The sequence below is a fragment of the Aptenodytes patagonicus genome, chromosome 1, assembly GCF_965638725.1.
Source record: "Aptenodytes patagonicus chromosome 1, bAptPat1.pri.cur, whole genome shotgun sequence".
In the NCBI taxonomy this organism is placed as follows: domain Eukaryota; kingdom Metazoa; phylum Chordata; class Aves; order Sphenisciformes; family Spheniscidae; genus Aptenodytes; species Aptenodytes patagonicus.
Genome location: NC_134949.1, coordinates 86,944,323 through 86,956,921, shown reverse-complemented (window position 1 = coordinate 86,956,921; position 12,599 = coordinate 86,944,323). Strand labels below are relative to the sequence as shown.

The following is a 12,599-nucleotide window of genomic DNA, read 5'->3' as shown; positions in this document are numbered from 1 at the left end:
CACATAAGTTACACTTGTGCACACCCCCTGAAGTCCATGACACTGCATGGTTGCCAAAGAGAGCAAATATGGAGAGAAGAGGGATGTCAGCCCAAGACTTAACAGGCAGAAGCTAAATGATAAGGTTGCAAAGAGTTGGAAAACTGCTGAATTTGTGGAGTCAGTAGCTGGAAAAAGTACGTTAACTGTATTGCTGCAAGATGATATAAAACTTCCTAACAAAACACAAATTTTCCTTTTTTTAAACAGTAAGATATAATAGTAGTATAATATTAAAGCAGGTTTAAGAAAAAACGTAATAGAAAATAATGACAAAATTATAGGAGGCTCATCACTTTCCTCCTAATGCTTTAATCAACTTTTCATAGAAATGAATCCTTTAGGTTTTTGAAAAAAATCATTATATGTTTATGACTGAGAACAGCCGATCTGGCATATTCTTAACAAATGCTTTTTCACAACAGTGCCCTTTTTGGGTGATATTGCCATCCTTTTTGGTGGCTAAATCACTTTATAAGGATCTAGCTTGATCATACGTACCAGTTTCTACTTCTTCCATCTTCTATTGTTTGTGTGTGCAGTGAACATACGCAATATGGCCACAGAAATGAGAAATAAAAATAAACTGTGCAACCTTAAATGTGCTCTAAAAGTACTTTGCACTCATCTGTAGGGACTTTAGGAGAACCTTCCATATGGGCTGCTGAGTGTCCTGGTTTCGGCAGGGATAGAGTTAATTTCTTTTCTAGTAGCTGGTACAGTGTTTTGGATTTAGGATGAGAACAAAGTTGATAACGCACCGATGTTTTAGTTGTTGCTAGGTAATGCTTACACTAGCCAAGGACTTTTCAGCTTCCCATGTTCTACCGACTGAGAAGGCTGGAGGTGCACAAGAAGCTGGGAGGGGGCACAGCCAAACTGGCCAAAGGGACATTCCATACCATGTGACGTCATGCTCAGTACATAAACTGGGGAAAGCTGGCCGGGGGGGCCGCTGCTCGGGGACTGGCTGGGCATCGGTCGGCGGGTGGTGAGCAATTGTACTGTGCATCACTTGCTTTGTGTATTATTATTATTATTATTATCATATTATTATTATCATTTTATTTCAATTATTAAACTGTTTTTATCTGAACCCACGAGTTTTTCTAACTTGTGCTCTTCCAATTCTCTCCCCCATCCCACCGGGTGGGGGGGAGTGAGCGAGCGGCTGCGTGGTGCTTAGTTGCCGACTGAGATTAAACCACGACAGTCCTTTTTTGGCGCCCAACGTGGGGCACGAAGGGTTTGAGATAATAACAGGTTAACCGGAGTGTATTAAAGAACTTATATCTGTTAGTAGTTGTGGGTCACAATGTTGGTTTCTCTGTTCTCGATATTGATTTGTATAATCTGCATCGCGCTCTTTTTCCTGCTGTACATGTTAAAGATCGGTGTTGGGTTTTGCAGTTTGCTGTGGTCTGCAGTGAATAGTAATGTCTCGCTTGTGAGGTTTGTTTTTAGAACATTGACCTTGACGTTAGTGTGGTATGTAAACTTCACAATGAAGCCGTTACTGTACCACGGAGACAATTTCGTGGAGACAACTAGCAATTGCAGTAACTTTTCTGAGAGTTTTTTTACGGAGGAAATACAGAACGGTAGTGTCACTACCTTCTTCTATGATGTTTCCTCCTTCATTACAGTAATTTTTCAGTATTTTGAACATCCTTGGGCAGTTAAGATACTTCTGTTGGTACTTCTTTGGAATATGGTTTTGGTTTTGTCTAAAGTTGGTAAGCAATTTAAGAATATCATCCAGAGATCTGCCCCAAGGCTGGATAGTTATGAGTGGCAGGGTGTGTGGGACAAGATGGGCAAGTACCTAGGCCAATGGGCACCCCCAGTGTTTTGGAACTTCACCCCTGAGCAAGTGCAGAATCCTGAAGAGTTAGTAGAATATTTGGACAAAGTATGCTGTCACCCTGGCAACTCCAGAGAGATGCAGATCATTGCAACGTGCTGGGGCCTGGCCCATGCCTACCGAGCCCTGTTCAACACCATTCAGTGCCCTCAAAGGGAAGAGAAGGTCTCTGGCTCTGACAGTAAAACGACACGCACTGCGGCCACTCAGACCCGGGCAACGTGCCCTGCAGCCACTCCGACCCCAGCAACATGCACTGCAGCTACTCAGACGCCGGCAACAGGCCCTGCGGCCACTCAAACCTGGGCAACATGCACTACGGCCACTCCAACCCCGGCGACATGCACTGCGGCCACTCAGACCCCGGCGACATGCACTGCGGCCACTCCGACCCCGGCGACATGCACTGCGGCCACTCAGACCCCAGCGACATGCACTGCGGCCACTCAGACCCCGGCGACATGCACTGCGGCCACTCCGACCCTGGCAACATGCACTGCGGCCACTCAGACTCCGGTGACATGCACTGCGGCCACTCCAATCCCGGCGACAGGCCCTGTGGCCACTCCAACCCCGGTAATATGCACTGTGGCCACTCCAACCCTGGCAACAGGCCCTGCGGCCACTCAGACTCTGGTGACATGCACTTGCACTGCGGCCACTCCAACCCCGGCGACATGCACTGCGGTCACTCCAACCCCGGCGACATGCACTGCGGCCACTCCAACCCCAGCAACAGGCCCTGCGGCTACTCGGACTCCGGTGACATGCACTTGCACTGCAGCCACTCCAACCCCGGCAACAGGCCCTGTGGCTGAACCAAAGAACCAGCCTGTGCCAGTATCAGTCGCCCCTGTACACAAGAAGAAATTTTGGAAGCGGAAGTCGGCTCGTTTAGTAAGGGAGGAAGAAGCTGCTTCTAAAAGGGAACCGGAGGAAGAACTGTATGACTACCCTGGAGAAGGGCCATCATGAGAACGGGAGGAGGAGAGCCGGCCGCTGATCGGGGAGGAAGAGGAGGAAGAACTCATAAACGAGGCAGTGACCACCCGATCTCTATCCCTGAGTGAGCTGCGAGATATATGAAAAGATTTCAGCCGTCGTCCAGGTGAGCATATTGTCACCTGGCTGCTCCGATGCTGGGATAATGGGGCCAGTAGCCTGGAATTAGAGGGTAGGGAAGCCAAGCAGCTGGGATCCCTTTCTAGGGAAGGGGGCATTGATAAAGCAATTGGAAAAGGGACACGTATCCTCAGCCTTTGGAGGCGACTCTTGTCAAGCGTGAAGGAAAGGTATCCCTTTAAGGAAGATGTCATATGTCGCCCAAGCAAATGGGCCACCATGGAGAAGGGTATCCAGTTTCTGAGAGAATTAGCTGTGCTGGAGGTGATTTATGATGACCTGAACAATGAACAACTATCCAAAGATCCAGACGAAGTCAAGTGCACACGACCCATGTGGCAGAAGTTTATAAGGAGCTCACCATCGTCATACGCCAATTCATTGGCAGTGATAACCTGGAAGGACGGAGAGGAACAAACAGTGGATGAATTGGCTAGTCAACTCCGGCAATACGAGGAAAGTCTTTCTTCCTCCCTCGTCTCGGCTGTGGAGAAACTGTCTGAAAAAATGTCCCGGGAGATCCAGCAACTCAGAGAGGATAGGTCCTACTCCTCACCTGTACGGACCAGTATCTTGGCTATTAGAAGTAAGCGTTCTTTTGCTCAAGAGAGAGAATATAAAGGGTACACACCACGGGGCACCCTATGGTTTTACCTGCGTGACCACGGAGAGGACATGAGGAAGTGGGATGGGAAACCTACCGCAGCCCTAGGGGCACGGGTACGCGAATTGCAAGGGAAAACAATCACAGAAAGAGGTTCTTCCAGGAAAATTGCTGCTCCAGTTTCCAGCGGGCAGTTCCCCAGAGAGAGTAGAAGGGCTGATCTTACTCTTGACCTTAATGAAGAAACTTCTGACCCGTACGTACAAGAAATGAGAAATGAGTACTGTGATGAGGATTAGAGGGGCCCTGCCTCCAGCCAGGGGGAGGAAAGGGACAACCGGGTTTACTGGACTGTGTGGATTCGGTGGCCTGGCACGTCAGACTCACAGAAGTATAAGGCTCTGGTAGACACTGGTGCACAGTGTACCCTAATGCCATCAAGATATATAGGGGCAGAACCCATCTGTATTTCTGGGGTGATGGGGGGATCCCAACAGCTAACTGTATTGGAAGCCGAAGTGAGTTTAACTGGGAATGGGTGGCAGAAGCACCCCATTGTGACTGGCCCAGAGGCTCTGTGCATCCTTGGCATAGACTACCTCAGGACAGGGTATTTCAAGGACCCAAAAGGGTACCGGTGGGCTTTTGGTATAGCTGCCTTGGAGATGGAGGAAATTAAACAGCTGTCCACCTTGCCTGGTCTTTCGGAGGACCCCTCTGTTGTGGGGTTGCTGAAGGTCGAAGACCAACAAGTGCCAACCGCTACCACCACAGTGCACCGGTGGCAATATCGCACCAACCGAGACTCCCTGATTCCCATTCATGAGCTGATTCGTCGACTGGAGAGCCAAGGAGTGATCAGCAAGACCCGCTCACCCTTTAACAGTCCCATATCGCCAGTGTGGAAGTCTAATGGAGAGTGGAGACTAACAGTAGACTATCGTGGCCTAAATGAAGTCACGCCACCGCTGAGTGCTGCTGTGCCAGACATGCTAGAACTTCAGTACGAACTGGAGTCAAAAGCAGCCAAGTGGTATGCCACAGTTGATATTGCTAATGCATTTTTCTCAATCCCTTTGGCAGCGGAGTGCAGGCCACAGTTTGCTTTCACTTGGAGGGGCGTTCAGTACACCTGGAACCGACTGCCCCAGGGGTGGAAACACAGCCCTACCATTTGCCATGGACTAATCCAGACTGCACTAGAACAGGGTGGAGCTCCAGAACACCTGCAATACATTGATGATATCATCGTGTGGGGCAACACAGCAGGAGAAGTTTTTGAAAAAGGGAAGGAAATAGTCCAAATCCTGCTGAAGGCCGGTTTTGCCATAAAACAAAGTAAGGTCAAGGGACCTGCACAGGAGATCCAATTTTTAGGAATAAAATGGCAAGATGGACGTCGTCAGATCCCAATGGATGTGATCAACAAAATAACAGCCATGTCTCCACCAACTAGCAAAAAGGAAACACAAGCTTTCTTAGGCGTCGTGGGTTTTTGGAGAATGCACATTCCAAATTACAGTCTGATTGTAAACCCTCTCTATCAAGTGACCCGAAAGAAGAACGATTTCAAATGGGGCCCTGAGCAACGACAAGCTTTTGAACAAATTAAACGGGAGATAGTTCATGCAGTAGCCCTGGGGCCAGTCCGGGCAGGGCAAGAGGTAAAAAATGTGCTCTATACCGCAGCCGGGGAGAATGGCCCTACCTGGAGCCTCTGGCAGAAAGCACCAGCGGAGACCCGAGGTCGACCCCTAGGGTTTTGGAGTCGGGGATACAGAGGATCCGAGGCCCGCTACACTCCAACTGAAAAAGAGATATTAGCAGCATATGAAGGGGTTCGAGCTGCTTCAGAAGTGATCAGCACTGAAGCACAGCTCCTCCTGGCACCCCGACTGCCGGTGCTAGGCTGGATGTTCAGAGGGAGGGTCCCCTGTACACATCATGCAACTGATGCTACATGGAGTAAGTGGGTCACACTAATCACACAACGGGCTCGAATAGGAAACCCCAGTCGCCCAGGAATCCTGGAAGTGATCATGGATTGGCCAGAGGGCAAAGATTTTGGAATATTGCCAGAGGAGGAGGTAACGCGTGCTGAAGAGGCCCCAATGTATAATGAACTACCAGAAAATGAGAAGCAATATGCCCTGTTCACTGATGGGTCCTGTCGTCTTGTGGGAAAGCATCGGAGGTGGAAAGCTGCTGTATGGAGTCCTATGCGACAAGTTGTAGAAACGGCTGAAGGAGAAAGCGAATCGAGCCAATTTGCAGAAGTAAAGGCCATCCAGCTGGCTTTAGACATTGCTGACCAAGAAAAGTGGCCAGTGCTCTATCTCTATACTGACTCATGGATGGTGGCAAATGCCCTGTGGGGGTGGTTGCAGCAATGGAAGCAGAACAACTGGCAGCGCAGAGGCAAACCCATCTGGGCTGCCGCATTGTGGCAAGATATTGCTGCCCGGGTGGAGAACCTGGTTGTAAAAGTCTGTCACGTAGATGTTCACGTACCCAAGAGTCGGGCCACTGAAGAACATCAAAATAACCAGCAGGTGGATCAGGCTGCTAAGATTGAAGTGGCTCAGGTGGATCTGGACTGGCAACATAAGGGTGAATTATTTCTAGCTCGGTGGGCCCATGACACCTCAGGTCACCAAGGAAGAGATGCAACATATAGATGGGCTCGTGATCGAGGGGTGGACTTGACCATGGACACTATAGCCCAGGTTATCCATGAATGCGAAACATGCGCTGCAATCAAGCAAGCCAAGCGGTTAAAGCCTTTTTGGTATGGAGGACGATGGTTGAAATATAAATATGGGGAGGCCTGGCAGATCGATTATATCACACTCCCACAAACCCGCCAAGGCAAGTGCCACGTGCTTACAATGGTGGAGGCAACCACCGGATGGCTGGAAACATATCCCGTGCCCCATGCCACTGCCCGGAACACTATCCTGGGCCTTGAAAAGCAAGTCCTATGGCGACATGGCACCCCAGAAAGAATTGAGTTAGACAATGGGACTCATTTCCGAAACAACCTCATAGACACCTGGGCCAAAGAGCACGGCATTGAGTGGGTGTATCACATCCCCTATCATGCACCAGCCTCTGGGAAAATTGAACGATACAATGGACTGTTAAATACTACACTGAGAGCAATGGGTGGCGGGACGTTCAAACATTGGGATACGCATTTAGCAAAGGCCACCTGGTTAGTCAACACTCGGGGATCTGCCAATCGAGCAGGCCCTGCCCAGTCAGAACTTTTACGTACTGTAGATGGGAATAAAGTGCCTGTAGTGCACGTAAAAAATATGCTGGGGAAGACAGTCTGGGTTATTCCTGCCTCAGGCAGAGGCAGACCCATCCATGGGATTGCTTTTGCTCAAGGACCTGGGTGCACTTGGTGGATAATGCGGAAGGATGGGGAAGTCCGATGTGTACCTCAAGGGGATTTGATTTTGGGTGAGAATAGCCAATGATCTGAATTATGTGATGTTAAGTACTAATTATAGTTATAATAGTTATACTAATAATACACAGATATACTAATAATACTAATAATATTATATGCCATACTAATGTTATTACAATAAGAATCACCCAGACTAATGAAGAATAACTTCAGTGAAACCAAGCAAAGCACAGTGATGATGGTACCAGATCTGACTTCAACATGAAACAATCCAACACCACATACCATCTCCATTTTTCCTGCCCTGAAAGATTATTATGACAGATGGAGCCCGAAGTCATGGACTAAATGAACTCACCGAACATTTTAGAGGGATGGCCCACAGACGAAGGGAATGATATCTGTGTGTGTGTGTGTATATATATATATATAAAAAAAAGGAGTGGTGATTAATGAAAATGTACTGGAAAATATGAGACTTGAGCATGATGCAGATGGTATAGAATAAGGGGTGGATATTGTCCTGGTTTCGGCAGGGATAGAGTTAATTTCTTTTCTAGTAGCTGGTACAGTGTTTTGGATTTAGGATGAGAACAAAGTTGATAACGCACTGATGTTTTAGTTGTTGCTAGGTAATGCTTACACTAGCCAAGGACTTTTCAGCTTCCCATGTTCTACCGACTGAGAAGGCTGGAGGTGCACAAGAAGCTGGGAGGGGGCACAGCCAAACTGGCCAAAGGGACATTCCATACCATGTGACGTCATGCTCAGTACATAAACTGGGGAAAGCTGGCCGGGGGGGCCGCTGCTCGGGGACTGGCTGGGCATCGGTCGGCGGGTGGTGAGCAATTGTACTGTGCATCACTTGCTTTGTGTATTATTATTATTATTATTATCATATTATTATTATCATTTTATTTCAATTATTAAACTGTTTTTATCTGAACCCACGAGTTTTTCTCACTTGTGCTCTTCCAATTCTCTCCCCCATCCCACCGGGTGGGGGGGAGTGAGCGAGCGGCTGCGTGGTGCTTAGTTGCCGACTGAGATTAAACCACGACATTACGTAATAGAAAATAATGACAAAATTATAGGAGGCTCATCACTTTCCTCCTAATGCTTTAATCAACTTTTCATAGAAATGAATCCTTTAGGTTTTTGAAAAAAATCATTATATGTTTATGACTGAGAACAGCCGATCTGGCATATTCTTAACAAATGCTTTTTCACAACAGTGCCCTTTTTGGGTGATATTGCCATCCTTTTTGGTGGCTAAATCACTTTATAAGGATCTAGCTTGATCATACGTACCAGTTTCTACTTCTTCCATCTTCTATTGTTTGTGTGTGCAGTGAACATACGCAATATGGCCACAGAAATGAGAAATAAAAATAAACTGTGCAACCTTAAATGTGCTCTAAAAGTACTTTGCACTCATCTGTAGGGACTTTAGGAGAACCTTCCATATGGGCTGCTGAGGCATAATGCATGGATAACAAGGAAAAGCACGTTTTAGGGGGAGCAGACCTATAGAGGGAAACATTCCTGATGTCAGAGGAAAAGCATGCATAAATCTCGTAACAGTGCAGGTATCCAGGGAAGGCGAGTTGACCACAAAGCAACTCTATCTTAATGGAGGCACACTAGGTAAGCGGTGAGAAACTATAGTGATCTCTTAATGATTCTCTGCAGATGGCACATGCAGTATCAAAGGGGAGAAGGGGAAGACATCTGCACCTGGGCACAAAGAGGAATGTACACAGTGAATTTGTACAGGCATAAAGAAGACAATTCTCAATGGATTAAGGGATCAGCTCTCTTGTCAGACACATCTGCTGGCAGCCTATGGGAGCACACTGGAGAATAAGCAGCTGTCTCCTTGGAGCCACCAGCTGCCTTCCCCCCAAAAAGCATTTACACTGTGTCATTGGTCAGCCTGCAAGTCAAATACAGAAGGCTAAGACAGTAGCAGCCTTGGGCAAAAGAAAAGAGAGGAGACATCTCCCCCCCAACCCCCTCCAAAAAAATTCTCTATAACCCAAGCTGTTCTTGCCACAGATAACAGCTTGGAAGAGCTGAGAACCTCAGAACAAAGCAAGAAAACATGCCTTTCTGCAGGGTTTCGGTGATTAAATTAGAGAGGATACAATCCTTCTTCATACAAGCGTCAATGCCCCAAAGTAATGGTATTTCCAAGTATCAAAACACATGGCCATATTAACAATTCTGTGCAGCTCAGTGCAAGCACAAGAAAATCAAATAGGAGAGAACTCAAAAGACAAGAAAAAACGTTTAGTGGCTAGAGGGGCACACATATATGTCAAGGAATTAAAACCTGCACATGTGTAATTTGGCTAAGAGTACATACATGCAAAAGGCAGTAAAGGAAAGGATGCAATTATCTGCAGTTATCTGAGGCTTGCCAAAACACTAGCAAAATAAACTGAAGTGGTGCAAGGTGTTGAATTTAGGGAATGAACTTCTAGAGAAAAACAGATTTTTTTTTCAGCACAGAGCTTGGGTAACATCAAAGAAAAAGGATGATTAGACTGTGGATTATCTCTTCCTTTCCTGCTCCCAAAGGAACCTCAGCATTGGAATTATTTTAAACTGGGAATGAAGAAAGACCTAAAAATAGTCACTAAATCTTGTATTACTGGCTTGGGGCAGGTGGATCAGCTGTGACTAAACAAGAGGTGCACCCATGTCCAGTTTCCATGTTTCTGATTAGAACCTACACAACAAGGAAGAAGGGAGCCTCCCTTGTTCATCGCAGCTGAGGCTGCAGATCCGTCTCTGTAACAGTTGTGTCTGGTGGCAGCTAGTCTTCCCACCGTCTTGACTTTGTTGTTTCCATTTGCCCTCTCACTCTCCTTCCCCATCAATCTGCATTACTTGATATCACTGCTAATGAAGGATGCCCCTTGGGAGATTTGCTTCTCCATCTTTACTGTCTTATTTCTAGGACTTGTGGGGGAGGCAGGTGATACTCACTCTTCTCCCCAGCCGAATGAGTATGGTAATAGCAAGAGAAACTTCAGAGTAAGTGAAATCATCTCAGTGGATCCATGAAAGGCGAATTTAAAATTACCCATCACAACAGTCCCTCCCACATGCACAGATTTATTTAGCATGAGTAGTAATAACTTGCATCATCTCCTTGAAAAATAGGTTAACATGGCTTTTCTCTGCCACAAGCACTCATACAGCTGCCTGCCCCCCACAAAAGTGTTAAAAAACCCTACCCACAGAGAAGGCCACAAAGCCTTCCTTGTATCATTCCTCGAGGATCAGGAACCTACACCAGCACACATCTACCCCTGCCTTCCTGCTTCAGGGACTTCAAAGGCAGCATTTAACTACGGCTCTTCAAGGAGCTAGAGAGAGAAAAACAACACGCATAGGAGCAGAGCAAACACACCATGCATGTGTGGAAGATACCTGGTTTTGATAGTAATTTCTGTGAGCAGAGAAACCATGACCCGATCTCATACAGCTTTTCTCTCCTTGCCCACACACGGCATCTGACAGGAGAGGTGTGCTTGGGGCAGGGTCTTTCTGGGCACTCCCGAGTCCCAGTAACACAGCCTTTAAACAACAGACACCAGGAAAGGAGAAAAAACCCACAACCTTAGGAGTTTTAATCCCTTTCAGAAGTAGTACTCGTTTGTTCTGTGTCTCCCCCCCCGTCCCCGGACGGCAGAGACCCGAGGATATCCTCGACCACGGCTCTCTTCCTCAGATCCCGTCGGCCAGGCTCACAATGCCCTTCCCCGCCGGTCCGCTCGCCCGCCACAATACCTTTTGCAGGACTCCAGCAACACCCCCTTCACTTCCCGGCATTACTCAAGCAGTTTTCGCAGGAGCCCTTCCCGCTAGAGCCGTGCCGACCGGCCGACCGGCATCAGAAAAGTTGGACAAAGACCATTTTCACCGTGTAAGTTACACCATCTCGATGGGCTAGCGCCAGGTCCCTCTCGTTCTGCACCCACTGCCGCTTTGTCCACCGGCCCCGGGCGCAGCCCTTGGCCTTCAATCTATGCCTTCAACAAGCCGGATGCTTGCGAGCAGTCCCGATCCTTGCGCTCCTCTCCAGGCCCTTCCCTGGGAACGTTTTTTTCTTTCCTCTCCCCACCCAGGATCCCTCTCCTACAGGAGTCTCTCTTCCTCCCGCTTCCTAGGATCTCCCTTGTCCCTTTCTCCGGGCTTCTCTCTCTCGCATTCTCTCTCCCCTCCCTCCCCTCCTCGCCGTGCCCCTCCTCCTCTCCCTAGCCCCCCCCCCCCCGCCTCCCCGACCTGCTTTCCTTTGCAGAGGCCCAGCCTAGCGCAGCAGCATGCGACGACAAATGGGGCTGGGGGCGCTGCGAGATTCCACACTCTGGGGCGGCCCCAGCCACTCCTGTCACTGCCGCGGCGGTCACCATCCTCTCTCCCACCCCCGTCGGCCCCCTCGTCCCCTGCCGCCGCGGACTCCCCTCTGCCGGCTGCCGCAGCCTGGGCGCTCAGGGATGGAGCGGGGCGCGGAGCCGCCCTCCTTTCGCAGCCGCTCCGCTGGGCGGGCCGCTGGGCGGCACCGGGTTCCGTCCTCGATTCAAGGCTTTGCTGTTCAGGCTCCCTCCCCCTTCCCCAACCCAGCGTCTTTCAGAGGGGGATTTTCCGAGTGGGTCTTCCGTCGCCACAGCGTCAGAGGTGCGGACCTGGCCTGCACCTTGCCCGCCCTGCTGTCTTGCTGCAGCCGGGCTTTCTGCGGGGATGCCCGAGTGTGACTGCAGGTGTGCATGCCCCTGCTAGGTTTGTGCCAGAAGGTACAACAGCATGAACTACTGATCCTTGGTCGGTCTCTCTTGTCATTGTTGAAATCCATGTTGCTGTATGGCATCTGCTGCTGTTGTTCTGTGGCAACCTAGCTTAAAGTTAGCATGTATGTGCTTACTTGCACTCCACTTCCAAATGCTCAAGATGGAATGACCCGGAGGCTAGGTGCTTCCTTGATTCTAGGTACTAATAAACCTCAGCTGAACCGGCAATGGCGTGGATGAACCAACAGGGGTTCCTCAATTCTCCCAATGGAGAACCTCAGCTCCCAATGTAGAAACCAAAGACTGGAAGCATCTTTCTGGGTGACTCCTGTCTCCTGCTAGTGCAAGAACAAGAGTCTACCTACTCAGTCTGCAAATGTCACTGGGCTGAATATGGAGAAATGCTAGAGGATGAGGCATGCTGCATAACCCTCTGATTGTGCCTGCCATTCAGTGAGTTAACACGGATAACCGGCAGAAAATGTGGGTGCTGTGAGCTACAGTGCAAGCAGAGTGTGCCCATTAGGACTGAATGGAAAATATATCAAAACTCTGTGGCTTACAATTCACAAATACTTCTGTGATAGCACAAAGCAGAATTCTGGGCTTCTGCTGCCAAAGTAACTTCCTTTGGTTTGAAGTATGAGCTTCACGTTACATACAATATAAAGTGACCATGATTCTCTTCAGTGTAAAACACTGGTACACATACAAAAGCACAAATGCACATTAGACACCCCACTGCACGATAAA

General features: G+C 48.6%; 1 protein-coding gene across 4 annotated transcripts in view; it reads right to left on the bottom strand.

Moving 5' to 3' along the window:
* The window catches only part of LOC143164159 (ephrin type-B receptor 5), a 113,540-nt gene extending 102,118 nt beyond the window's left edge, over positions 1-11,422 (bottom strand). For 3 of the 4 annotated variants that reach the window (XM_076346413.1, XM_076346384.1, XM_076346402.1), the window contains exon 1: positions 11,344-11,422. The gene's annotated coding sequence lies outside the window, so the exon portion shown is untranslated. Of the gene's footprint in view, positions 1-10,848; positions 11,174-11,343 lie in introns of those variants that run through there. The other variant, XM_076346393.1, reaches the window with a different exon arrangement.
* Between the last annotated feature and the right edge of the window lie 1,177 nt (positions 11,423-12,599).